Genomic DNA, 26,916 nt, shown 5'->3' with positions numbered 1-26,916 from the left:
AGGCAGAACACTCTATGACATAAATCACAGCAAGATCCTTTTTGACCCACCTCCTAGAGAAATGGAAATAAAAACAAAAATAAACAAATGGGAGCTAATGAAACTTAAAAGCTTTTGCACAGCAAAGGAAACCATAAACAAGACGAAAAGACAACCCTCAGAATGGGAAAAAATATTTGCAAACTAAGCAACTGACAATGGATTAATTTCCAAAATGTACAAGCAGCTCAATATCAAAACAACCCAATCCAAAAATGGGCAGAGATCTAAATAGACATTTCTCCAAAGAAGATGTACAGATTTCCAACAAACACATGAAAGGATGCTCAACATCACGAATCATTAGAGAAACGCAAGTCAAAACTACAATGAGGTATCACCTCACACCGGTCAGAATGGCCATCATCAAAAAATCTACAAACAATAAATGCTGGAGAGGGTGTGGAAAAAAGGGTGGAATGTAAATTGATACAGCCACTATGGAGAATAGTATGGAGGTTCCTTAAAAATCTAAAATCAGAACGACCATATGACCCAGCAATCCCACTACTGGGCATATACCCGGAGAAAACCATAATTCAAAAGACACATGCACCCCAATGTTCATTGCAGCACTATTTACAATAGCCAGGACGTGGAAGCAACCTAAGTATCCATCGACAGATGAATGGATAAAGAAGATGTGGCACATATATACAATGGAATATTACTCAGCCATAAAAAGAAACGAAATTGAGTTATTTGTAGTGAGGTGGATGGACCTAGAGTCTGTCATACAGAATGTAGTAAGTCAGAAAGAGAAAAACAAATACCATATGCTAACACATATATATGGAGTCTAAAAACAAACAAACAAATAACAACAAAAAACGGTTCTGGAGAACCTAGGGGCAGGACAGGAAAAAAGAGGCAGACATAGACAATGGACTTGAAGACACGGGGATGGGGAAGGGTAAGCTGGGACGTAGTGAGAGAGTAACATTGACATATATACACTACCAAGTGTAAAATAGATAGCTAGTGGGAAGCAGCCGCATAGCACAGGGAGATCAGCTCGGTGCTTTGCGACCACTTAGAGGGGTGGGATAAGGAGGGTGGGAGGGAGATGCAAGAGGGAGGGGATATGGGGATATACATATGCATATGGCTGATTCACTTTATTATACAACAGAAACTAACACAACATTGTAAAGCAATTATACTCCAATAAAAATGTTAAAAAATAATTTGAGAACTCCCAAAGAGTTTTTGCTTATGTCAGTTATATTTATTAACATTTACCATACCTGAGAGTAAAATTGAGGAATTAAAGAAAATATTTCTTTATTAATTCACTTTAAGATAATAATGAGCCAATTATATGTTAACATAAATAATATTTTTATGAAAAATAATCATTTTCCGAAAGAAAAAAGATTAGTGAGAAGAGTGGCTTTTTTTTTTTTTTTTTTTACGTTTTTGCACATATCAGTTTGGGCTTAAGAGAAGATAGCTGGATTCTCTTATCTACTCTGCATTCAGTCTGTTGCATTAACACATGTCATGTAGCTTCTGGAAAACACCACTGTATACTCATTAAAGGAGAGTAAAGATGGAAAGCGACATCTTAGTATTATTATGCAGATAATTTTGCCCATGCAGATCCCCTGAAAGGGTCTCAGGGAGCCCCAGGCAATGGTGTGGTGGTAAATGCTTAACAGTCTGCTCTCCTTGGGGAAAAATTCCAAGTCAAAGTTGTCAATTCTGTGCCTGAGCATACCTGTGCCTGAATGATGCAAGAGCCGATTAGCTATAGGAAACCCATGTCCCAGTAAGACCTGCTCCAGCACCCCGGGGCCCCTGAAGCCCGCTTTTGGGACCATTGGTCTATCAGGCTGCCCGGTGGCCTGCTCCTTGTCAGTCTTTGTACTGGCAGGCCCAGCATGTGACCCTCACAGACAGTCTCCTTGCTCCTGCTGGATGGCCAGTGGAGGACAGGACAGCCCGGCCACATTCTCCCTACCACTGTGTGTCTTACCCGGCCCTGGTCAGCAGGCCTAAGTCATCCGCTGACCTTGTTCACTCTCCAGTGTCGTCTTGTCCAATACTTGTTTTCTATGCAATCGAGTTTTTATCTCATTAGATAAAAAAAAATAAGCACTTGTGTTTTGCTCTACAATATGGACTTGAGAAGTGTCAGGGGGATGTTCTTATACGGAAACCGAGCAGTGAAGTTTCCCAGGGCAGGGTCTGTCTCCATCCTCTGAAGCTCCTTTAGGCCTGTGACTCAGCTCCAAAAATGGAATCAATGCACTGCGCTGGCTGACATTAGACAGCCCCAATAATAGAACTATAAAGGTTGACGTTTCTTTGTCTAACAAATATATTTCTCTAAGCAATTCAACATTTCCAGCTGGTACTCTGTCATTCCCAGGTTGCTATTTAGTGGAAATAAGAGCTCCATTTTATTAAAATCTTTCCCCTCTGGGTATAATAGCTTAGGTAACAGGAACAGCAAAAGATTTCGGTTCTTATAAATAAGAAAAAAAATCATCAAAATTACTATTAGAGCGTGTATATCTCCTTACTGCAGTAAACAGTGTCTATTCCTGCCATTGATGGAATTATAATGGTCCTCCTGCTGAAGAGTTATTAACTCAAACCAAGAAAGACAAGAGAAAATCATATCCCATCTGCTACCTAAGAACTCTTATTGAGTTTCTTTTAAATGCCATTTTTAAGCTTCATAAATTGATGCACCTTTTCCCTGAGAATTTTCTAGAAATTCCAAAGAAAGGCTAGGATGTCACAATTTAAAATATTCCCTCCCTCCCTCCTTCCTTCCTTTCCTCCTTCCTTCCTTCCTTCCCTCCTTTCTTCCTTTTTTTGAGAAGCTTTGACATGTACTTTAATATCTGGTATATCTAGGCCCTCAACCCGACCCCACTGTTCCTCTTTACTTAGATATTTCTTCTGACTCATTTTTGGGGAACACATAATACATAATCTAACATTCTGAAGCAGCATGAGTTTGGCTTTTCGTTACAATAAAAAGGACACATGTCTAGCAGAATTCTCTCTCAGGTTTAACACACAAAAAAAGGAAGGTCCTTGTCTGTCTGTCCACACTACTTCCACAGTCCCCCAGCATCTTGTATAGATTAATGAAGGTTTGGAAAACTCAGGAATGCTTTTATGTATTATATTTTACTTCATAGCACATAAGCTCAGGAACTGTCTTCAGGGTTTTCAAGTTCTGATTCTTGAAAGTTCAAGGTCAAATCCCAGAGTGAACAGGGTATAGGGCCAGAGACCTGGGCTCAGCTCCTGCTCTGCCACTCACCAGCTGTGACCCGTAGGAAGAGACTCCCACAGATCCCTTGTTTGTACATCCCTGCACACATTCAGCATGTACTTGTCCTGGGTTGGGTCCTGAGAATGCGGAGACCTGTGACAACACATCTGTCCCTGAGGGTCTCCAAGTGGAGCAGAGGAAATCAGACCCAGGAATGATATATGGCAATACCCTCACGGCTAGTCCCCCCAAGAGAGATTTAAACAAGCTGCTGGAGCCCAGATGAGGGGTAGCTAATGCTTTCTGAGGTGTCTGTGCTGATTCCAGAGAGAAGAAAACATCTCCGCTGGTCTTGAAGAAGGAGGAAGCATTTTCTAAATGAAGGAGATAAAACAATTTCCCAGAGGGTATCACAAAGTTCAGGAACAGTTAATGATTAACTGTAGCTGAAGTGAAATTAGGGGAACACGCCAGTCATCTGCCTGTTTGCTCTCAGATCCATCCTCTGCCCTGCCTCTGCCCTGGTCTGCATCGTCAAGGGGGCTGGCCCCCCAAAAACTGTGTTTCCATAGTCCCCTGGCTTCTGGCTCCATTCAGCCGATGAGAGACACGGGCAGGAGACTGCAGGGTAAGAGGAAGGGAGTAGTAGACCATTTCTCCTGCATCCCTCAGTGTCAGGCAGCATCTCAACAGTGACTGGGCTCCTCCACGGCTTTAATCCCCACCAATGGCCCCTCTCTCTGTGAAGTAGCTCCACCAGGCAGGTCCCCGGCTCCCAAGCTCCGGAAACACCATCTCCTCTCTTGGTCTCTTCCACTCCAGAGTGGGTGGGCAGCTTCCCGCTACGAGTCATCTTGGAGTTGCCTCACTCCGAGTGTCCTGTTTGGCTTCCCCGTTTTGCCATCCCCTGTGCCACTAAATTCCCAGCTGGGAACACCTAGAAAGGTCTCCGTGAGATGTGTGTGTGGAAGGGGGGGAAGAGCACGTTGTGAAGAGCCCTGAGTGTATGCTGGTCAGGAAGTCCAGTTTTCACTCCATGGTTTTCATCTCTTTAGGGACGACAGACATAAAGGACAGGCCCAGGCGGGGAGTTGAGGGGAAGAAGCTACTAAAACAGACCAAAGAGGATGACGACAGCCTGATCTAAGGCAGGGGCAAAAAGAAGCTATGTTCGTGAGGCATTCTTGAGAGAAAATGCATAGATTCAGAAATGGGTTTGATGGAAGGGTCGAGTGAGAGGACATGGAGGATGACCCCAGGTTCCAGTTTGGAGGGCTGAGTAAATCATGGCACCAATGGGAGAGGATGAAGGAGAGAAGAAAGTGAAGGATGCCGGGAGGAGACATATCCAGGTTGGGGTGCCTTAGCGACAGTCTTAGAGTAATGGGGGTGACTCAGACCAGCCGACATCTAACATCTCTTCCAGAATAAATTATATGATTCTGAGGAATAGCCACATTTTCTTTGTGGTATCAATAATTGTTTTAACACTGCCCAAGGTGCTAATTTTTATTTATTTATTTATTTTTTACTTTGCAAGTAATTTGGTTGTCATTTTAGTGATGACATTTGACATAACAGGCTTAGATCTATGTCAGGAACGTAAGGTCTGGCGAGATAAGACATCCCAGAGAGCCAGCAGCGCATGAACTCCTGGAAGCTAGTACTGGGGTCTGCTGTCTGGTCCTTCCCCATCACACCCACTGCTACAGCACAGCCCCGTGTTTCTCCCTATTTGGGATTTAATCAGTGCTGCTTCCCCCAAAGTAACTCCCATTCAGCCTGTGTGACCTTGCACCCACTACTAGGTCTGAGATCCCTACTGCTAATGACTGGATTTGACAGCAGTTCTTAGGGTCCAGGGGGTGTTGTTAAATGTACCTCGGTGCCTGGATGGGGGAGTCTGAGGACTGTGGGAGAGGCCTGTAGCCCTTCCAGAGGCCCCTTTGTAAGAAAGGGTACTGACAGTCAAGAGAGATTGCTTCCTTTGGGAGGTGAGACTTACAGGGCCCGGGTGATAAGATGGGGGCACAAAGGCTGGCCAGGTGCCCCAGGATGGTCCTTGAGCCAAGGGCAACAGATGGGTAACAACACACCAGCCCATGAAGCTGCCAGTCATAGGGTGGGCTGCCAGGAGGCAAACAACCCATTTCTCAGTTCTGCTCAGGCCTCGCCAGGACCTTAAGAAGCCGACTCCCCGAGGTTCACGTTTGGCAACAGGGGGCAGGTGCAAATATGTTATTCCCCAAACCCACCCGAGACCCAGTGACAGGTCCTGGGCTTAAATTAAAGGAGGGGAGATGGTGGTTAGTGATGAGGAAAAGTTAAAATGTGAAATCCCAAGATGCTGTGACTCAGGGAGATGCCCGAACCTGTGCCCTGGGCAGTGATCTAATAGAGAACAGCCTTGGCTGGTATGGCCAGATGCCCACCTGTTGAAGGACAGGAAGTTCCCTTTATCAAAGTCACACCTGGTCCTTGAATTCTGAGATGCTGCTCTTCCAGGAAGAATGGTTACTACCAGAAAAATGAAAAACAAAACAACAATAACAACGAAAGAAAAAAGAAAAGAAAGAAGAAGAGGAGGAGGAGGCAGCAAAAGAGGAAGAAGAAAAAGAAAAGCCCTTTATCTAGCACGTTGCCTCCACTGGCACAGAGAACGGAGATGGGCCCAAAGTTGTTACCAAAGCCTCTGTCTGCAACGGCCCAGAAAGCTCTTGAAGGTGAAACCCCTCAAGACAACTGCTGGCCTCTGCCCCCGCTCATCCTTCTCTTCCTCTCCGCTGTTCCCACAGCCTAACACAACAACACAACCACTGTGTGACCTGCAGGACAGACTGGTTTTATTTTCATCAACCTTTAACCATGCAGGTTAGACAAAGAGGAAGGGCCTTGGAGAAACGCAGGTGTAATGAGGTCATTTCCCATCAGGTCTAACGTGACAGGGAGACCATGCAGGGAGCAGGTGATCCCACCACAGCCAGATGACATGTGACAACAGCCCCCCAAACCCAACTGTCCCATCCACACGATGGCTGGCTTTGGTGTCACAGAGGCAGAAGGAGGGTGTCTTTTCTTTTCCTTACACTTTTGCAGAAGAGGGTTTTCTTGGACATGGGATGGAGAATGATGTGGGTATGGTTTTAGTTCCTTTGAAGAGAAGTGTGATGTCTCTCCAAGTTGTCAGGAGACCTCTGGTTCCTCATTTCCTCTGGGGGTGCAGCAAAGCACTGCTGGTGGAGAGAAGGGGGCGTCAGGGGCTGAAGGGCATTCCTGAGGCCCTCCTGACTCTGTGGCCGCTGCTGCTTTGACATCAGTCTCACTCAGGGAAGCCTTGAAGGGAACTCTCTCCTGCTTAGAACCAACCAGAGTCCGCCTGGCTCCAGGTGATGCTGCAGAAGACCTCCGAGATTTGCTCTCAGAAGTTAGAGCAAGAGGGAAATAATAAAGACTGCTGACCTTCCCATGCAAGAGCTTCCTCTATAAGAAGCTCTGACTCAAGTCAAAGCTTTGACCCTCTGCCTCAGCTCCACGCCCATCACAGTCCCCACTGCTGTCCGGGTTCAGCTCAGCAAGCTGCTCGAGGGTGGGGCCGTCCTCATTAGTCTTCAGACCTTCAGAGCCAGCTGAGGCCCGGCACAGAGCACTCCATCAACATTTGGTACAGAAGAAGGGAAATTCGGGATCAATGTAAGGCCTCAGTGGAAAAGGGCTATTGGAAGGAGGGCCATGAAGACAACCTAGGACAAATTGGAATGAAGCAGACGGACGGCAAGGGGGCGATATGAAAAGATGTGAATGGAACCTAAGGGCTGGAACTGGACATGGTCGCGATTACACTTACTGAGGCGACGTCCAGGCTCAGAGCCAGCGAGTTTATATGCATTGTCTCATTTTCATCCTGACAGCAACCCTATGATGTACACATTATTATTATCATCCCCAGTTTCTGAATGAAACATCTCCCAAGTTCACCTGTACTCTGCCCTTGAACAAGCTGGAGGCCCAAATCATCTGGGTGCTGGGGTAGGAGGTGAGGCCCCATGAAGGTAGTTTGGAAAAGCAGTTATATTCATTTGATGATCTAAACTGTAACCACATAATCAGATTTGACGATTAGTCTCTCCTAAACTGTTGCCCTCTGGCCATTTACGTGGCATTAGACACGTCCTTCTCAAAACTCCCCGGGGTGGGGGGGGGGGACACGTACCTTTGGTTCTCCTGAGGCCCAGACCACACCTCCAGGCGGCTCCCCCCACAGGGCTCCCCTGAGGCTGGGTCAGCTCTCTTGCCACAGCTCCCACCCGCCTCATTTGAAAGGCTCCCTCACCCTCAGCCAGACTGCATTTCCCAGTGTGAGTGAGCATCCCTGCTTCATCGAGGCACGGGGCTACCATCTCAGACTCCGTTCTCCCTCCCGTCTCCCTTCCTGACGGGCCTTTTGCTCCCACAAAGAGGCTCTCAGAAAGTGATGGAGATTCCACAGACCCTGCAAGTGGAGTGACATGGGAGCTGGAATACACAGCCAACGGACAACAGTTCAGATTTAGCTTGGCACTCAGAAGCATTTTTAAGCAGGGACTGAGCCAGGCCCCACCCTCCATGGCCTAAGGGTGCTCTAAGGAAAGGGGAGAGACCGGAGACCACCCTAGGCAGGCTACAGAACAGATGGGCTAAGGAGGATCCAGAAACCTTGGCTTGACCTTTTGGTGACTTTTAGCTACCAAAGGCCAACATCATTGGAGCTGTGCCTCATCTTCCCACAAGGCTCACACACACCTCCCACTGCGTTAGGTTCGTACCTCCAAAGCTGACCACAGATGTGTGAAGTACTGTCGACTGCCAACGGCCCCCAGAGCTCTGGAAGACTCTGTGGCTGGGGCATGAGTCGACGTCCTGGGAAAGGCAGATGGGCAATCCCCTCCTGACCAGCGGTGAGGCCAGCTCTGGCCCAGGCCTGGGGAGGAAGCACACGGGACCAAAGGCGGCCCTCTCACCCCAGCCCTGGGGGGAGAAGCTTCCCGAGGTCCGTTACCCCAGGCACACCCCAGACGGCCAGCCCACACATGGGCAGGCAGCCTAGAGTCCCCTCAGTTCAACGGTTGATGTTGGGCTATTGGGACTGATGGGCTTGATCAGGATGACAGAAGAGGGAAAGCAGGTGGGGAGTCCAGGAAGGGGACCCAAGAGAAGCAGACAGAATCTGAGGAGTGGCTTCTCCCAACAACTGAGCCAGTCAGCTGTGGAAGGACTTAAGGAATCAGCTAGCCAGAAGTTTCACAGTTTTTTTTAAAAACAGTGAAACTTATCAGACCAAATCTCAAGAAAAACCAAATCCATAAATAAAGGATTTGTACAGAGAACCTGTCTGGTTAAGCAAGGCCTGTTGGGCTGCCTACAATCTAAACCCCTCTGGCAGCTCTTCTGGGTAATTGTAGGGGTTCTACAGTTTGGTTTTTTCAAGTTAATAATAATATGTACTAGTGCTTTGCAATTTGTACTTTCACATACAACGTCACACCCAGTCCTCACACTAACCCCACAGGAATATCATGGTCATATTTCTTTTTTTTGTTTGTTTTTTGTTTTTGTTGTCATGGTCATATTTCTGATGAAGTACTTGAGGCCCCAAGTTGTGAAGCACCTATGCCCCAAATTACACAGCTAACATGTGATGGAGCAGGAACTTGAATCTAGGCTTTTTGACTACAAATCCAGTACACTTTACTCCATGTCATGTCCAGAAGAAAAGGTACCACAACCCAACTGGTACCAAAAGGGAGGTCTTGATGAGAGGCAGTATAGCCTGCTGGTTAGAGACCAGCTCTGGAACCACACCACTGGGGTTCAATCTTTTCTGCCATTCACTTACCTGTGTCACCTCTCTTCATCTGGAAAATAGGACAATAGCACCTGCCTCTAAGGCTCAGTTAATATTAAACGTATTAATCTACATAAATTACCAGCACACAGTGTCTGGCACAAAAATAAGTGCTTAATACTCATGCTTGTCCATTCTTCACTCCTGGCCAGCATTTATTCAGTGCCTGCTGCATGCAGAGGTCTGAACCTCATTCTATTGTGGGAAGGGGTGCAAGTGGGACAGGACCCCAAGTTCCTGTTCCCAAGATGTTTTCCATCCAGTGGGGAGCATGTCTAGGCACAAAGCACAGCACCAGTTTCCGGAGTGGTTGGGTCCCTGGATGCTCTGCTAAGAATGTGCCCTGGAACATGATAAAAATGCTGGCTTGGACACCATACCCCAGAGAAACAGACCTCTGCTTTGGGGTACTATTTGTTACAATAGTTTAGCATGGCCTAATTAATATGTTTCAGAATCAGGATCTCTCAGCAGTAGCTAGAAGTCTGCTTTTTTAATAAGTTCTCAGGTTCGATTTTGCAGCCTGTTACAGTGTGAGATGTGCCGAGCTAGACCACCGTGCCGGCTTCCGGGTCACTTTCTCCTTGCTGGCCACTCCTCACTGGCCCACCTCTCGGGCACCTAGGCTGGTGCTGGACCTCTGCTCTCTTCCATCTACACTTGTGCTCTTGGTGAGCCCATCTCGGCTCCTGCCTTGGATGCCATCTAAGGCTGACAATGCCCTGGTTCCTATTTGCAGCCTGGACCCCCATCCTGAACTCGAGTCATCCCGACTGCCTAGTCCATAGCTCCATGTTTGTTCACTGAGCATCTCAAACGTAAGACATCCAGCCCCACCCAGCCTGCTCCTCCTATACCGCCTTCCCCCACCTCAGTAAACCAGTACCGCCAGTCACCCTGTTGCTTGGACCAAGAATTCTGGAATCATCCTTGGCACCTCTCACTCTCCATCCCACAACACCAAATCCGATTGGCTCTTCCTCCAAGCATATCTACCTACTTCTCTCTACTGTCAGCATAACCATCCCAGTCTAAGCCACCGTCACCTCCCCACTGGATAAAGCCCTCGTCTCCTAGCTGGTCTCTTCCTCTGCCCCTGTCCCTTTACAGTCTATTCACAACCCAGCAGTCAGAGTGATCCTTTTAAAAACAGAAGTCAGATATGTCACTCCTCTGCTCCAAGGGCCCCATCTCACTCAGGGGAAAAGCCAGTGTCCTCAAGAGTCCTGTGATCTGGCCTCCATTCTCTGTCCCCATTTCCCAGCGCTTTCCTCTGTTCAAACACTCCAGTGACACTAGCCTCGCTTCTTCTTGACTAGTAGGAGAGCCTTCTGCGTGCTGCCACCCTGCCTGGAATGCTCTTCTGCCTGACACCTGAATAGCTTATTCCTCACTTCTGGTACCTGCTCAGGTGTTACCTCACAAGTGAGGGCTTCACCGACCCACGTGGAGTAGCAACATCCCCGGCAGCCCCGTCATCACCTGCTGCATTTTTCTCCAAAGCGCTTATTACCATGTAGCTTGGTATACGCTTGCTTCTTTACTATCTTCCTGCCAGAATATAAGCTCCATGAGGGCAAGAATGTTTCTTCTGCTTCCTGAGGTAGCAGTACTTAGAACTGGGCATATGATAGGCACTCAGTAAGTACTCATGGGAAGACTGAACAGCAGCCTTACAGTTTCTGCAGAAAGCAGGACAGGCTCTCTCCCACGGAGCATGCTCCCCAGGGCCTAACACTTCATCTCAACCCATTCTGAGTCCTGAAATTCTACCGGTCACAGCTAGAGAAGGCAAAGCTGGCTAATGATGGCTGACTTGGGGGGGGGGGGGTAGTCAGTGTAAGGAGGGGGAGGGTCTAGCTATCCAGGGCTGGAAGAGTGGAGCCTGAACAGTGCTCCTTACTCCCACCAATGTGAACTAGCCCCTGGGTGAGGTGTCCCAGTGGGCAGCCAGGTACCTGCGAAAGAGAGAAAATGCTGAGAAGGACTTCTTTCTTCTTTTGCCACAAAAACTTCTACTTAGAAAACAATCATGGAAGAAGTGTTCAAATAATTCAATCTAAGAAGATGTGATAAGAGATATGGAAAATGAAAATCATGAAACAATTGTCTAAAGGACTAAGGACAATAAAAAAGAATATCATAGAACTGAATCTATAATTATCATAGAACTAAAATCCTAGACAATATCAACATGGCGACATGGGGGGAAAGACCAAAAAGACAGAGCAGTGCAAAATATTTGTCTGATTAGAAAGAAAATAGAGATCTTGAGCCCCTCATTCTTGAGAAGGACTTTTTATTCAAAAAACAGGTACGGGGGTCTTCCCTGGTGGCGCAGTGGTTGAGAGTCCGCCTGCCGATGCAGGGGACACGGGTTCGTGCCCCAGTCCGGGAAGATCCCGCATGCCGCGGAGCGGCTGGGCCCGTGAGCCATGGCCGCTGAGCCTGCGCGTCCGGAGCCTGTGCTCCGCAACGGGAGAGGCCACAACAATGAGAGGCCCGCGTACTGCAAAAAACAAACAAACAAACAACAACAACAAAAAAAACAGGTACAGGGCCCTCAGCGAGGTGCCTCACAAGGTGCTAGAGATCTAAAATCACATTTGCTGGATTCCTTTTCCAGAGACTTCATCAGGTAACAGAGTTCTGGGCCAGTTTCCCTTTCAGCTCACTCTCTTGTTTTCAACATCTGTTTCACACCGGTCTCTTCTGCACAGACCTTGACCACACTCCCCGTCTCCCCAGGAAACCTCATTTCCTATTGCACAGAAAATAGAAGTTTTCAGAGCAGAGATACCTCCACTTCCTGCCACCAGGACTGCACATCTGGCCCCCTGTGCAGGGGGACCCTGCTCTGCCCTTCCTCCGCGCCCCCCAGGGCCCCCGCAGAGGTGGCCTCTGCACCAGGCCAAGCTCTCCACCTGTCCCAGCCTCCTGCCTCCTCAGGGGTTTTCTGATGGGAAGAGGCTGCTTTTCCGTCAGCCTCCCCCTTTCAGCTGGCTCCTTCCATCAGCACTCACACAATCACAAATCTCTCCTGAGATGCAAGCAACCCCCCAAATTCTCACTCTCATATTTCTCTAAGGTTCGAGCTCTGCTTCCTCTCACAGCCAAACCTCCTGACTCGTCCTCCCCCTCTCACAGCGGAGTGACTATCTCCACCGGCCTCTCTTCAACCCAACGCTCAGCCCACTCCGGCCTGGCTCACACCCCACCAAGCCCCCCAAACTGCTCTCACCCAGGACCCAGGGACGCTTGGGTCACTTAAGCCAATGGTCAATTTTCCATCTTCATCTTAAGTGGCTTCCCAGAAACATCTGACGTTAGGGACCCCGACCCCCATCCCGAACCCAAACACACACTTTAAAATATTTTTTCCCCTTTAGCTTCCCTGAAACCACACTGTCCTGGCATCAAAGACCACATACGAACTAACGACCCCCAATGTCTCTCTCCACTGCATCTAGACCCACATGTTACTGCCTTCCTAGTGTTTCCTTTTCAATGTCTCACAGGCACTCCAAAGCCACCACACCCAAAATGAAACCAACATTTCCTCTCTCCAGTGCTCCCTCTCGGGTGAAGGGCCGCTTTTTATCTTGCTGTTGTCACCAGACAACTGGTATCATTGCTGGTAGTGCCCTCTGTCCTCCCTCACAACCAACCCCCGATTCAAGCCACATCCCTCTCCCCTGGGCCTCTGCACCAGCCTCCTATTACTTGTCTCCCCTCCCCTCCTGTGGCTGGTCTCCCCTCCCCTCCCCTCCTGTGGCTGGTCTCCCCTCACGTCCCCTCCTGTGGCTGGCCTCCCCTCACCCACTCACTCCCCCAAAGCACCCCTCACACAGCAGCCTGATTAGCCTCTGAAAAAGCCAAGGTGCTCTCACACAGATTTTCCACAGCCTCCCGTTACTCTCACAGTTCCAAACCCTTAACTGAGCTACCGAGGTCCCACCCACTTCTCCAGGTTATCTCCCTCCCCACCCCTTACTCTCCAGCCTCTCTGGCCTTTTTGCCATTCCTCACAGGAGAGGAGAACCTTCCTTCCTTCCAGCCTTCGCCCTAAGGCTGGTCTCCCTTTGCTCAAGCTGTTGTCTCTGCTGGAAACATCCTCTCCTCCCTCCCCCCACTTCTCACGGAACTAAACTCATCCAAGCCCAGCTTAAGCATCATTATTCAGCTACTCAGCCCCTTCTTCCTCAGCACACGCCCTATTATCACTGTACTTCTCCTTCATAGCACGTATGATTACATTCATTTTTAATGTAATTATCTGTTCAGTATTAGTCTACATGAGCAAATAGAAAGCTGGGCCGGGACTGTGTCTTTTTCAAGGTGCTGGCACAGAGCAACCGCTCAAATACCTGAGTAAATGAATAGCTGCCACTCTGGGTGCCTACAGTGTGCTAGATACTGTGGCTAGATGCTTTCTATGGGCTGTTGCACTCACTCTGCACAGCAGCCCAATGAGGGATGGGCACTAGTTTCATTACTCACGTTCATAGTTTACAGGTCGGGTCCTGAAGCTCAGGGAGATTGAAGAGCGTGTTCAAGGTGACGTAGCTGGCAATTGCCTGGTTGGGATTCAACCTCGGGCTTGTCTCCTATCAAAGCCACTTCACCACGCTTCCCTCCGTACTCCCCGTGCTCACGCATGGCCCTAGACACAGTGGGTGATCAATCAAGGGGGATGGACACCCACTCCGCCATCTCACTTGATCATCGCAGTCACCCTTGAACTCTACACACGAGAATTACAACTCTCCTTTTCCAAATGAGGAGAATAGAGTTTGAGGGATCCAAAGTATCACCCAGCAGTAGGCGGCCATGTCGGGCTAGAACCCAGGTAATCTGGTCCCTTATCTAGGGTGGTTCTCTCTAGAGCATAACTATAGTTAGGCACTGAGGTGGGATTATGCAGGGAAGCTGTGCAGAAAAGCGTTAACAGAGCAGGCCTGCACCTGCTACCCCTGGAAAGGTCTGCTTCCAAGGATGGGCCTCGGCTGATGTCTGGAAAGGTGGATTCGGGGTGGGCTCTCAACACCCTGAGTTGCTCATTGTGCCTGAACTGTGCAAACAATGGGATTTAGGTTGAACATGTTTTGTTTTGTTTTGTTTCTGGAAGTCTGAGATTTTGGTTGTATGCTAGGCAGAGGGTGCCTACATGACCGGTCCTCAATAAAAATACTCGGCACTGAGTCTCTAATGAGCTTCCCCGATAGACAACATTTCACACGTGTCGTCACAGTTCAGTGCTGGACGAATTAAGCACGTCCTATGTGAATTCACTGGGGCAGGACACTTGGAAGCTGGTGCCTGGTTTCCTCTGGACTTTGTCCCATGTGCCTTTTCCCTTTGCTGATTTTGCTTTGTATCCTTTCACCGTGATAAATCTTAGCTCTATGACTATAGGCTGAATCCCGTGAGTCCTCCTAGCAAATCACTGAACCTGGGCGTGTTCTTGGAGACCAGCCTTCCTAACGAGAAACGAATTTTGAGTTTTCTTTGAAAAGAGTGAGAGGGGCACGGATTAGTAGATTAAAACAGGAGGCATTCCAGGAAGGAGAAACGAGGTGAAGAAAGTTAGGAATAGACAAGTCAGGTGTAGAAGGCCCTGCCGCCGTTCAACATGGTCTAAAGAGAGCTGACACTGAGAAGATTCCGCATTACAGTAACGAGGTGGAAGAGACAGGGGTTACAGCAGTCACACTCGTTAGAAAGACCTAGTGTCAGTGAATTAGCATCACAGAAAGATTGAAAGAATTTAGTGTCTGCCCGTCCAAAGCAAACACTGGGCATTTCTGAGGAAGTCTATGGGAGTGCTATGGAGAGGTTCAAGCAACATCCCAAATTATTAGGTTTTTCTCATATAAACCACCTCAACATCAATCTGCTCTAGAATAATCTACTTCCCATACATTAAGAACAACTATTCCTTCCTTCCTTTATCCCTCAGAAATGCCTCTGCCCGTGGTTCAACATTCCCTCCTCTCCCTCCCGTCTGTCCACCTTCCTCACGCCTCAGGAGGGCTTCCTGGAATGATCCCATCCAGTTGCTGAATCACTTCTTTTATTTATTCTGCATCGACTTAACACTCAAGCTTTCACTTCATAGTACATTAGTTTGCCTTGAACCCAGGGAAGCATGGGAAATTCTCCTAGGTTGTACCACAGATATCTGCCCAGCCTCTTCCTCAGAATCCCAACATCCTGAAGGCAGATGAGGGACCTCTGTGACCTGCTCAGCTTAACCCCACCCCCTGCCTCCATCCTCCAGCATCAAGGACTCCTCTAACAGAGGCTCAGAACATAGCCTGGCTGTTCCAAGCCATCCCCTTTAGGAAGGGAGCACAGAGAGGGCTCTGGCTGGCAGCTTTGTCCCAAGTCAACCTCACTCCTCATCCTGCTCTCACTTCACAGCTGGATCCCACGGAAGTAATGGCTCTGTTCCCGGTGAGCCACACAAGCCAGCGCCTGTGTTTTGCTTCCTAAATCCATTTTATTTCTTCCGTGGGGTCCCTGTGTTGCCTCCCTGCCCAGCACTATGATTCCTCCAAGGCTGCACTGCTCTGCCCACACGTCCTTCTAAAGGACTGGAAACCTGCCCCTGAAACCCACCCCCTGGGGCTGAGCCTCCTCTATCTCACGCTGCCAGTCCCCTTCTCTGCCCTCTGCCTGCCAAGGGCTCGGCCCAACTTATCCCCACCATGCCCTGCCCCATTCCAGTTCACCGACTCTGGTTCCTGAGGTTGGCCTGGTCTAGAGATTGCAAAGCGACAGCAATAGGCTAGTTTAAATGATGGTCTACCCTGGTATGTGGCAGTTCTTGTGCTTGTCTGTTTTTAATTTAAATCTGAATGCCTTTAGGCTAGACGCATATTCTCCACCTCCCCGGAGACCCCACAACTCCCTATGCTGTCAAACATGCGGGAGAAGAAAACCAGCTTTACTGAACCCACCATACACTAGGCTCTGTGTATATTTTGCCTTACTTAATCCTTCCAGCAACCCCAAGTGGGTGACATTACTATCTCTGTTTACTGGTGGGAAAACAGAAGCTCATGGAAGTTGGGCGACTTGCCCACATCATACAACTACAACCAGCAAGCCATAAATCCAGATTTGAACCAAGCTTGCCAGATTCTGAAACCCATCCTATTCCCACGACACCATTAGTGGAAGCAGTAGGTCTTGATTAGACTATGCATTAAGGAGTCCCCTCTGCAACAGTGTGGAAGAGAAAACAGAAGGGAAGGAAAGCGAGTGAATGGACAGTTCAGGTAGTGCAGGAAAAAGTGGGGGGCGGACGGGAACTCAGGTTGCAGCCCTGGGAACAGACAGTAGATCAGGACCGGCTGGGGAGAGACAGGACAGAGGTGGCTAAGGGACAGCAATGATCTCTGCAAGGGTTAGGGAGAACGTGGAGGAAGAGGCAGCTTGGGACGAGTATCTAAGGGGCCCCTGAAACATCACGGTGAGGATTTTGTGTATCCATCACAAATCAAACTGGCCAAGAAGAGAGCTGGGTGAGAGGTGGAGACTTGATCAGCCTTTCCTTAAGAGCGCTGGTCAACCTCGGGTGCACAGGAGGGTTCCAGGGAGAGGAGCGTAGGAACGGCAAGCCAGCCTGAGGACACAGTGTTGGCCCCATTCTGACACTTACAGGGCAGGAGGAGGACGAGAAGCTCGAGGTCAAGGAAGGAAACGACAGTGGGGACGGTGTGGCCCCCTCCAAGGAGCTGAGCAACAGCTGCAGAGCAGGCTGGCGACTGAGGATTACCAAGCCCTGGAAGCCTTGCAAAGGGCAATGTAAGCAGCAGGGCAGGTGCACGGTGCCGAGTGAGGAGAGCACCAAGTGCAAGGGCAAGTGCTGGCTGCTCTTTCTAGGAGCTGGTCAGTGAAAGGGAGAGGAAATGTGGGGTCTTCTTGTTTAAGAGACTGAGCATGTGGTGGAGGGGAAGGAATCAGTGACCAGGGAGTTATGAAGGGAATCGTCTCCATCTCCATCTCCGAGGGAGGAGAGAGCTGCATCAGGGGTGTAGGTGGAGAAGGTGCCCTCCCGCTGGCCAGGAGAGCACCTTTTCCTTGAGAGAAAAAAAAAGCTATAGGGGAAATTCCAGGGATGTTCTGAACTGGCAAGGAGGGAAGCTGATGGAGTGTGTGTCAAGAAATGAGGCATGAGGATCTGCTGGAAGTGAGATGGGTACCTCCTCCCACAAGAACCTATCTCCCCACCCCCAGGGAGGGGCGCTCACTGGGCTCCATCAGTAACCCCAGGGCCACAGAACCTGCACGGACACTTGGGTGCACACTGCTCTTGCTACAGCGCCGTCTAAGCCTGTACCACCGCTTGCCTCCAGGTAACAAAATGCAGAGAGTGCTCATCACTGTCACTGCAAATGGACTTCGAATTTTTCTATGAGAACCACTGAGTATTTTCACTTTTATTTTCCCCTGGCCCTCCAGCCCACTTCCTCACAAGACAGGGCCTGCCGGGGACTCTAGGGGGAAAAAACCGCTGTGTGACCCTCCAAAATGCTTTGCTCTGCGCAAAGCAACAAACTCACTGGGGCCCGACCATGGCCTCAGCAGCCCTGGGGATGACTTCTGCCCTGCAGCTTGCTCCCCTCTAACCCTGACACACACACACACACACACACACACACACGCACGCATGCACGCACGCACGCACGCACGTACACACATCCACCTACTACACTCTGCTGGGGTGATAGCTCCTGCCCCAGAGGAACGTTAGAAAAAGCCATCACCTGGACAGGAAGAGCTGTTCAGAGGCAGAGTCGGCCACTGACCCCTTCCCCTGGTCTGTCAGCTCTTATTAAAGACCCCGGATCAGTGACAGAGGTGTCAGGCAGCCTTTGATGCATGCCTTTCTGGTTTCCTCGCCCTCCTGCCCAGAATCCTGGCTTCCTCTAGCTAAAAAAACTATGAGAAGAGCACGTGGATTGGAGTCTGAAGACTTGGGCTGGAGTCCTGGCCGGTCCCTACGTGCTGTGAGATCTTTCAAGTCACTTCTGAGGTCCGGCTTGCAGCCAGGTAAAGTGGAAGGAACAGCACCTATCTCTCCCTGCTCTCAGGGAGGCAGTGAGAAGTTCATCAGGTGAGACAGGCTATCTCTCAACTGGACGGTGCTACTCTGACTTCGGGGGTTTAAGCCAGTCCTGCTGGCAGCTCAACCTGTCTCTCCAGAGCCTCACCCAGCACACGTTCCCCAGCCATCAGGCCCTGGCAGCTCAGAGCCCAGGGGAGACACAGCTCAAATGAATTCAAGGCCAACATTTGTTTAGGCCTCCTCTGTGCCAGATGCCAGAATACAAACAAGACCAGACACAGGTCTCGCCCTGAGTTCACTAACCGAAGTAGAACTAACAGAGCGGGTGTCTGTTCATGCCGTGGCCAGGTCAGAGTCTGGAGGAGAACTTGCTCTGTGTTGCCGGGAACAGACCATACATGCATTTTTAGAGTCTGGGTCCCCTTATTAACCCTTCTTGAGGGGGAGCTGGGCAGATGTAGCTCTCTGTGAAACCAGGGTGAAGGGCCTGGAGCAGAGGAACCGGAGTCCTTGGAGACCCAGGCCTGGCCCAGCAGTGGAGCCCAAAGGGTTATTTCACTTCTCAGTGCTTCACCCGCACCAACTGGGCCATGTGGAGAATAATCCTGCTTTGGCTTGAATCTCAAGGGTATCGTGGAGAACAAAATGAGAACAAAATGACAAGAGCAATGACAAAATGCTTTGAAAAGGAAAGAGCTTTATAAACAAGGCACTATTAGTTTTTCCTCAGGGTCCTCTCCAGTAAAGCTGAGATAATCACAGGAGGTCTGTTTGTCTAAATGCTGACGAGCCTTTCCCAGGGCTAGCCTAATGGCACTGACTCAGAGGCATCCAGCTCCCTCACTCTGCAGTCATCTCCACTGAAATATCTCAGTCCCTACAGTTGGTACTTCCAGTGGACGCGACTCCATCTCCGTTCCATATTGTTTCCGCTACTCTGCCACCCATAGCCAGTGGGTACTCAGGTGATGCTTGCGGACTGATGGAAACACTGCCCGTCTTTCTCCTTAGGCCAGCCACAGACCTCTGCCCCGAGGACCTGAGAAAGTCACTACCTCCATCACCGCCCCTCTGGCAGGACTTCTAGAGTTTGGCTCAGATGGGAGGCTTTCTCCTGCCTATGTCCAGGACCCAGAGAGAGAGGTTCCAGCATCTGAGCACCAACCCATTCCACTGAGTTCAAAGCAAGAACAAAAACAAAACAAAAGCACCTTGATAAAGCTAGACATTTTCTGCTTCCACCTCACATTCATCTTTTCTACAGCAATTTCTGTCTCTCCAGTCCAAATTAGAGTTGGAGGTGGGAGTGTTTAGATGATAAGGTTTTCACCCAAACCATCAACTGTGCTAACGCCCCTGTCTTCAGCTGTCTGTGTGTAAAGCAGAGCAGGCAGCTGCACTCCGGATTTGAGAGGTTCTAGCCCAGCCTTTCCCTGCCTAAAATTATCTCACACACCCCCAGAACTGCTCTACTTCCAGAAGCACTTCAACCAATTTCTTTGTATTTTGCGTCTTCCTTTTAAAATGCAAATATCTCTGAAAGGAGGAATGCATTCCACTGACCCGACCACAGTTCTCACCCAGCACCTGTGTCCAATAAATATTTACTTAATCCCATTGCTTACTAGAGGCCTGTCCTCAAGGGACTCGGGTCAGAGCCCGGCGCTGTGGAAGGTGGGGTGCGCAGGGGGCAGTCCGGGCGGGAGCCACGCCTCATTTCACCAACCCCACCGCGAGCCCTGAGCAACCTTGCCTGCCACAGCGAGGTAACTGAGTTCTGATGAAAGTAAATCTGAAATAGCCAAATATGGAAACGCTGCAGGAGGAGGCAGAACCAGCCGAAAGAGTCGGAGGAGACGGCCAGAGGGGTTAGTGGCAACAGCGTGGCCCCAGTATTCACTAAAAATTCTCAGAACTGACAAAACCCTGCAGAGCAGTAACGAGGGGGAGGCAATCTGGTTTCCACCAATTCTCTGTGTGTCCCTGGGTAACTCATTTCAACCTCTGTGAGTCTTGGTTTCCTGCAAGACCCCTCTGAGCCCCCCTTGGCTGGGGGTGAGGGTGGTTCTAAATGAGCACGCTCAATCGAACAGTTCTTGGAGGTTTCCATTCATGCCAACATTAAAGTTTCACTCTAGAATACTTTGGCTGGAAAGTCATGCAAACGTGGAAAGAGGGGGGACCTAAGGGCATGGAGGGGGAACCAGGGGTTTGCAGTGCGGGCATGCGGGGCACGCCTTAAGGTCCTCCCCCGCCTGCGCACCCCGACCTGAACCTGGCCCCTCCAGTTCACACTCACGCCCTGGAGCCGCTCCTAGGCTCGGGACCCCCAGTCTCCGTCCTCGCCACATCCCTCCTCTGCTAAGAAAACCCGCTCCGGGTTCCCGCAACCCAGGTGCCCCCCACACCGCACCCACTCGCCCGCATCAAGGACCACCTGCTCCTCCGGCTTCCCGTGACCCCGGGTCCGGGCCCCGTCGCCTCCTTCCGCCCACCCCCCGCGCCCTCCCGGCGGCCGTCGGGGACTCACCGGGCTCGAGTGGGACGGGCAGCCAGGCCCGGGTCCCCGCAGACCGGCGGGGGGCTCCTGCCGCCGCGGCGCTTTCGGTTTCAAAGTAAATGGGATGAGCCGAAAAGCGCTCCCCTCACTCCAGTCCTACAGTGTGGGGCTCAATCCCCGCGACGCAGCCGACCCGGGCGGCGACCGGGCTGGACTCACGTGTGGGCCGGCGGGCGGGGGTTCGGCCGCCTCCCGGCTGCAGGCGCGCAAGGACTCCAGGGCTGCGGCGGCGAGGCGGGGGCTCGGCTCTCAGCCCCGGAGCCCGGCGCTCGGAGCCCCACCCCCGAGGAAGGAGGGCGGGCCTGGGGCCCTGAAGGGGCGGGGCCACGGGAGCGGGAGCGGGGGCGGTGAGGGGCGCAGGCCCCGGGGTCGGGAGGAAGCGCAGGAAAGTGTCGGGCAGGACGGTGAGAGGCAGTTACCCAGCCCGTAAGAGACCTAACCTACTCTCACTAGAATCGTGAGTACCTACAAATAAAAATCATCTCTGGTTTCCCTCAGGGGCGTTTGAAGTGTACACATCTTACCCTTCAGTCAGGGATAACCAGGCTCAGCCAATCCTTTCATATTTTGACCCATTAGCCAAGGTCTGAGATCTGGCTCAGGTCGGTCCCTCCCGACCTTCCTTCACAGCAGCACAAATTTGCCAGCCCCCCTCCTTGCTGCTGGCCCAGCAATCCCTTAGCGTTGTAGAGCTTGCCGTTCCAAGGACTCCCCAGACATCTCCTTCGAGCTTCAAAACCTTGTGAAGTAGGCCTGGTCATCCCCATTCTACAGATGAGCCATCTGAGGTCCAGAGAAATGACATGAAGTGATGACACCCAGCAAGTGCCATAGCTTCACCTTGAGTCCCGGTCTCCCGGGGCTCTTTCTTACACTGCTGCTGTCCATGCGCATATGTTCTAAATGATACTTGTACTCTACATAAATCTCCTCTGTGAAGACTGATGGATTATAAGGATCATGGACTTTAGAATGAAAGGGACCAGAATTCCAATTCTAGCTCCTTCACTTTCAGCTAGGCAACCGTGGGAAAGTTACTTAACCGCCCGGGCTTCGATTACTCATCCGTAAAAGGGAAGAATAATAACAGGCACCACTCAGATAGGCACAGGAGCCAGGCAGGAAACACACAGGAGAGAGGTGAAAGTTGTCGTCCCGGGGACGGGGAGGGACACTGGCACACTAAAGACCATGTGTGGGGGTCTAGAGCAGCAGCCAGGCTCCGTGCCAGCCTGTCCTTATCTGGTCTCTTATTTTTCAGCGACAGCCACAAATCCAGATTCAAACCACCCCATGGTGGTTTGGGGCCCGTGGGCAACTTCTCGCATGGTTGCCTGCACTCACCTCCTTTCTCATTATCTACCCCGCCATCCCCACGCTGCCCAGCACACTGCAAATACAGCCCAACACTAAACAGCATGTTTTGTAGAGTTATATTTTCTCTCACTGGCTAGAAACACAATGTCTTGTATGCATATATGCGGGTATGCTCGGGGGCCCTGGTACTGTCATTGACTATGCTTCAACTGTCTCTTCAGATCCCTCTTCCCCGTCAACTGAATAAAGCAGCCAGTTTATCCCAAAAGTGATATCCAAACTTTAAATATGATGAAATCTCATGCTGGGATAGATAGTGAATCTTTTAGTAGTGGGAAGGGGAGGCTGCACAACTCCAGGGCTAGGAGCCTAAGTGGGAAGGTAGAGGAATTTTAGATGGGTGATAGTTGGAAATCAAGGACATGTTGCTAGTTCCCCTTGTTGGTCACAGAATCCTCTGCAGGGTGTCTGGGAGAATAGAGAAAACAAACCCTGGGACCTAGCCCAGTCTGATGAAGGAGACATTATCTCTTTCCTCAAGGACTTGAAGATGGATGGGAAGGACAGAACATAAATATACATTAAATAATGTAAACAAACGTTAAAATACTTGCAGATGATAGCTAACATTAAGTTTTATTATACACCAGGTACTGTGCTCAGTGCTTTACCCATATTTACCCATTTGATCATCAGCCCTATTTTATAGTTTGGAAAATTCATCTCTTGAACACCTTGCCCCAAATTGCAAAATTCTTAGTTTGGGAGAGGTGGGATTCGAACCTGGGGAGTCTGGTTCTTGCAGGCTCTTAGTCACTACGCCACCTTGCCCCTCAAAGAAATGGTTGGTGTGACTTCAAACAAAACAACTTTGAGAAGGAGATGAATTTTAGCAGTTTTAGTGTTCTCGAAATACTTGCAATGTTATAAACAATCCAGTTTTCAAGCTAAATTCCTCTAGAAAAATAAGGGCAGGTTGGACTATTCACTAAATTTTTGCACAGAAGAAAAGGGATAAACTTTGAATCTGTTTATTCTAAACACCCTAAGATTACCCCCAGACTTCAGACATGGCTTTCAGCTGTTTAATTTGCTGGATAAATTGATAAGAATAAAAGATGGCAGCCTTGGCTGTCAATGGAATGATGGTGTTGATGGAGTGGGGAGGGCGCCACCTACTGGAGTAATAGATGGATGCATTATCTTCGTTGGGCTGACCTTTTGTGCAAAGACTGATCAATATTGTGGGTTAGTTAGAGCAGGATAAAAGGTCATATCTTCTATCACGGAAAGATCAGTGAGATCATATAAGGGGGAAAAATCCTCTCCTTGGGCCTTACATTGCACCTCTAACTTCAGCTGCAAGTTAAAATGGAAAGTCCTTGACTGTAATGGAACGACACATGGAAAGTGTGATAACAGCAGCATACCCCTCCCAGGCAAAAAGCGAAACCTCAGGGTACTGAGCACATAGAATGCGCACTTTCTCATTAAGTAGGTCCTGCCTTGAGACAATAAATGAATGAATGCCTGTGGATTTTCTGTATTTAACTTCTTAATCCAGTGATGCGAGGCTCCTTTGCTTTCATCAAATAACCTTTATTCAGCTCTGCTTGTCAGTGTGCTGACCACCACAGAAGAGAGGCAGGGAGTGCTGGGGGAAAGGGGGCTTCTCCGAGGACCGCTGTAATTTTTTAAAAAAAAACTCCTTTTCTGGACTTCCCTGGGGGCGCAGTGGTTAAGAATCCACCTGCCAATGCAGGGGACACGGGTTCGAGCCCTGGTCCCTAGTGTGGGAAGATCCCACATACCCCGGAGCATGTGTCACATGCCCCGTGCGCCAAAACTACTGAGCCTGAGCTCTAGAGCCCGCGAGCCACAACTACTGAGCCTGCGTGCCGCAACTACTGAAGCCTGTGTGCCTAGAGCCTGTGCTCCACAAGAGAAGCCACCGCAATGAGAAGCCCGCACACCACAACAAAGAGTAGCCCCTGCTAGCCACAACTAGAGAAAGCCTGCGCACAGCAAAGAGGACCCAATGCAGCCAAAAGTAAATAAATAGATTTACTAAAAAAAAACCTTTTCCAAAGACTTTTTCAAAAGGTACATCCATTGTCTGGATGTATCACAGTTTGTTAATTCATCCACTTACAGAAGGACATCTTGGTTTTTTCCAGGTTTTGGCAATTATGAATAAAACTACTATAAACATTTGTGTGCAGGTTTTGGCATGAACACACATCTCATATGTACATGCATCCAGCAGCTGCACTTTTAGCTTAGTAGCTCAAAAAAAACCCATGTTTCTTTTGTTCTACTTGATTCACTCTATTCTCATCTAGGTTTAGTGCCTATTTGAAGAAAACAGACTTATGCTGTAATTTGTTCCAGGGGGCCCCCCACTCAGTACACACAACTCACCCATCCTGTTCTCTGTTCATGGTCTGATTATCTGATAGTCACTCTTTTCGTAGGAGAAACGAGATTTTTATTATTTTAAAATGAGGCCTGCTGTCTTCATTGTATGCTTGGCTGAATGTGGATTCTGTCCATCTTGACAGTACCTTTAATAAGATTCACACATGCAAATTCCCATCAGTGTTTGGAAAGACATTTTAACATTAATTCTGCCTAACATTAATTCACTGTAATACATTAAACTATAGATTTTAAGGTTGTTATTTAACCTTAGGAACCATGAAGTAAGATCAATGGTTTGATTGGCATGATTTGGCTTTGTTAGACTTTGTAATAAGTTGATAACAAGGAAGACCTTTCTTTTTTTTCTTTTGGTATTTCTTCTTTTTGAGAATGGTGGCTACGCTGTATGAAGAGATTCTAAACAACGCTCTTATACCTTGGTTAACCACATCTTCTGTTTCACAGAAAACAAGACAGAAGAACTAAGAAGGAAAGGCAGAAGCTCAGGAAGGGGTTAACCTGGGAAAAATTGACAAATAAAGTTCAAATGTCTTTGATTCCAACCACACCTCAGTATTCCATGACCTTGCCCCTCTGTCCTGAGAAATCCCATGTGATCTTCTGTGGGCACAATGGGGGCCTCTAATTATGGAAACACTGGAGTCCCTATTGCACATACTTTTGTTTCATACTTTTTCCTTTTTTAAACAACTTTACTGTTATACTTTCAATACCATTCATCCAATCAATGAATTTTAGTAAATGTATACAGTTTTTCAACCATAGCCATAATGAAATTTTAGAACAAATCCATCACCCCTTGTCCTTTTGCGGTCAATCCCCACTCCCAGCCCTGGACTCGGGCAAGAGCGGATCTGCTTCCTGTTTCTATAGTTTTGCATTTTCTGGAAAATTTATGTAAATAATCATGTACCACTTTGTGTCAATTGGCATAATGTTTCTGAGGTTCAACCATTTTGTTGCACATATCAGTAGTTTCTTCCTTTTAATTGCTGCATAGTATGCCGTTGTATAGATACACTACATTTTGTTTATCCATTCACCAGCTGATAGATATTTGGATTATTTCCAGCTTTGGGCTATTATAAATAATGCTGCTATGAATAAAAGGAAAAGAAAGAATGCTGCTGTGAATATTTGAATACAAGTTTTTGTGTGGACATACATTTTCTTTCTCTTTAGGTAGACCTAGGAATAATTTACTGGGTTGTGTTGTACATGTACATTTAATCTGCTGGAGATTGCCAAACAGCTTTGCAAAGTGGCTTATCACTGTAGCATATTACATTTCTACCGGCTGTATGAAAAGGTTCCAGTTTCTTCACATCCTTGACAACGGTTGATATCGTCAGTCTTTTTAATATTAGCCATTCTAGTGGGTGTTATACACACCTTGTTGTGGCTTTACTTTGCATTTCCCTTATGATTAATGATGTGACATCTTTCCATGTGCTTATTTGCCATTTGCATATCTTCTTTGACAAATATCTTCAAATCTTGTGCTTATTTTTTTTTGTTCTCTTTTTATTGACTTGTAAGAGTTATTATTATTTAGTTCTAAGAGTTCACATACATTCTGGCTTTGAAAAGATCTTTTAAAATCTTGATGAAATCCAATTTATTAATTTGTTTCTATTATAGATCATGCTATTGGTTACATTGTTTCTCCTATATTTTCTTCTAAAACTTTATAGTTTTAGATCATACATCTTGGCCTATAATCCGTTACAAGTTAATTTTTGTGGGCGGTGTGAATTTTTTTTTTTGACATCTTTATTGGAGTATAATTGCTTTACAATGGTGTATTGGTTTCTGCTTTATAACAAAGTGAATCAGCTATACATATACATATATCCCCATATCTCCTCCCTCTTGCGTCTCCCTCCCACCTTCCCTATCCCACACCTCTAGGTGGTCACAAAACACTGAGCTGATCTCCCTGTGCTATGTGTCTGCTTCCCACTAGCTATCTATTTTACATTTGGTAGTGTATATATGTCCATGTGGGGGGTGTGAATTAAAGATCATCCTTTTTTTTTTTTTCCCATACAGATATTCTATCCTTTCTGCCATTGAATTACCCTGGCACTGTCATGGAAAATCAATTGACCATATATTTGTGAGTGTATTTCTGGACTCTATTCTGTTCCATGGATCTATGTGTCTATCTTTACACTGATATCACACTGTCTTCATTACTGCAACTTTATAACAAGTATGGAAATCACTTAGTGTAAGTCACTCAATTTTGTTCTTTTTCAAAATTGTTTTGGTTAATCTAAGTTCCGGGTTGCCACTTGTTTTTGTAAATAAGTTTTATTGACATATAGCCATGTCTGTTCATTATGTATTTTCTATGACTGTTT

At 48.4% G+C, this 26,916-nt stretch overlaps 1 long non-coding RNA gene across 1 annotated transcript; it reads right to left on the bottom strand.

The window, feature by feature from the left end:
• Positions 1-6,104: 6,104 nt before the first annotated feature.
• Positions 6,105-20,941, bottom strand: LOC113607505 (uncharacterized). Its single transcript, XR_003427971.1, has 2 exons — positions 20,762-20,941; positions 6,105-6,507 (listed from the first exon to the last, which is right to left on the bottom strand). It is a non-coding gene; the product is annotated as an uncharacterized LOC113607505 (long non-coding RNA).
• Positions 20,942-26,916: the final 5,975 nt, after the last annotated feature.

Source organism: Aethalodelphis obliquidens, unplaced genomic scaffold (genome assembly GCF_003676395.1).
Source record: "Aethalodelphis obliquidens isolate GAN/ISIS:26980383/991018 unplaced genomic scaffold, ASM367639v1 scaffold48, whole genome shotgun sequence".
Taxonomy (NCBI): Eukaryota; Metazoa; Chordata; class Mammalia; order Artiodactyla; family Delphinidae; genus Aethalodelphis; species Aethalodelphis obliquidens.
The sequence above is the reverse complement of the archived record's forward strand: the minus strand, read 5'-3'. Positions and strand labels throughout refer to the sequence as shown.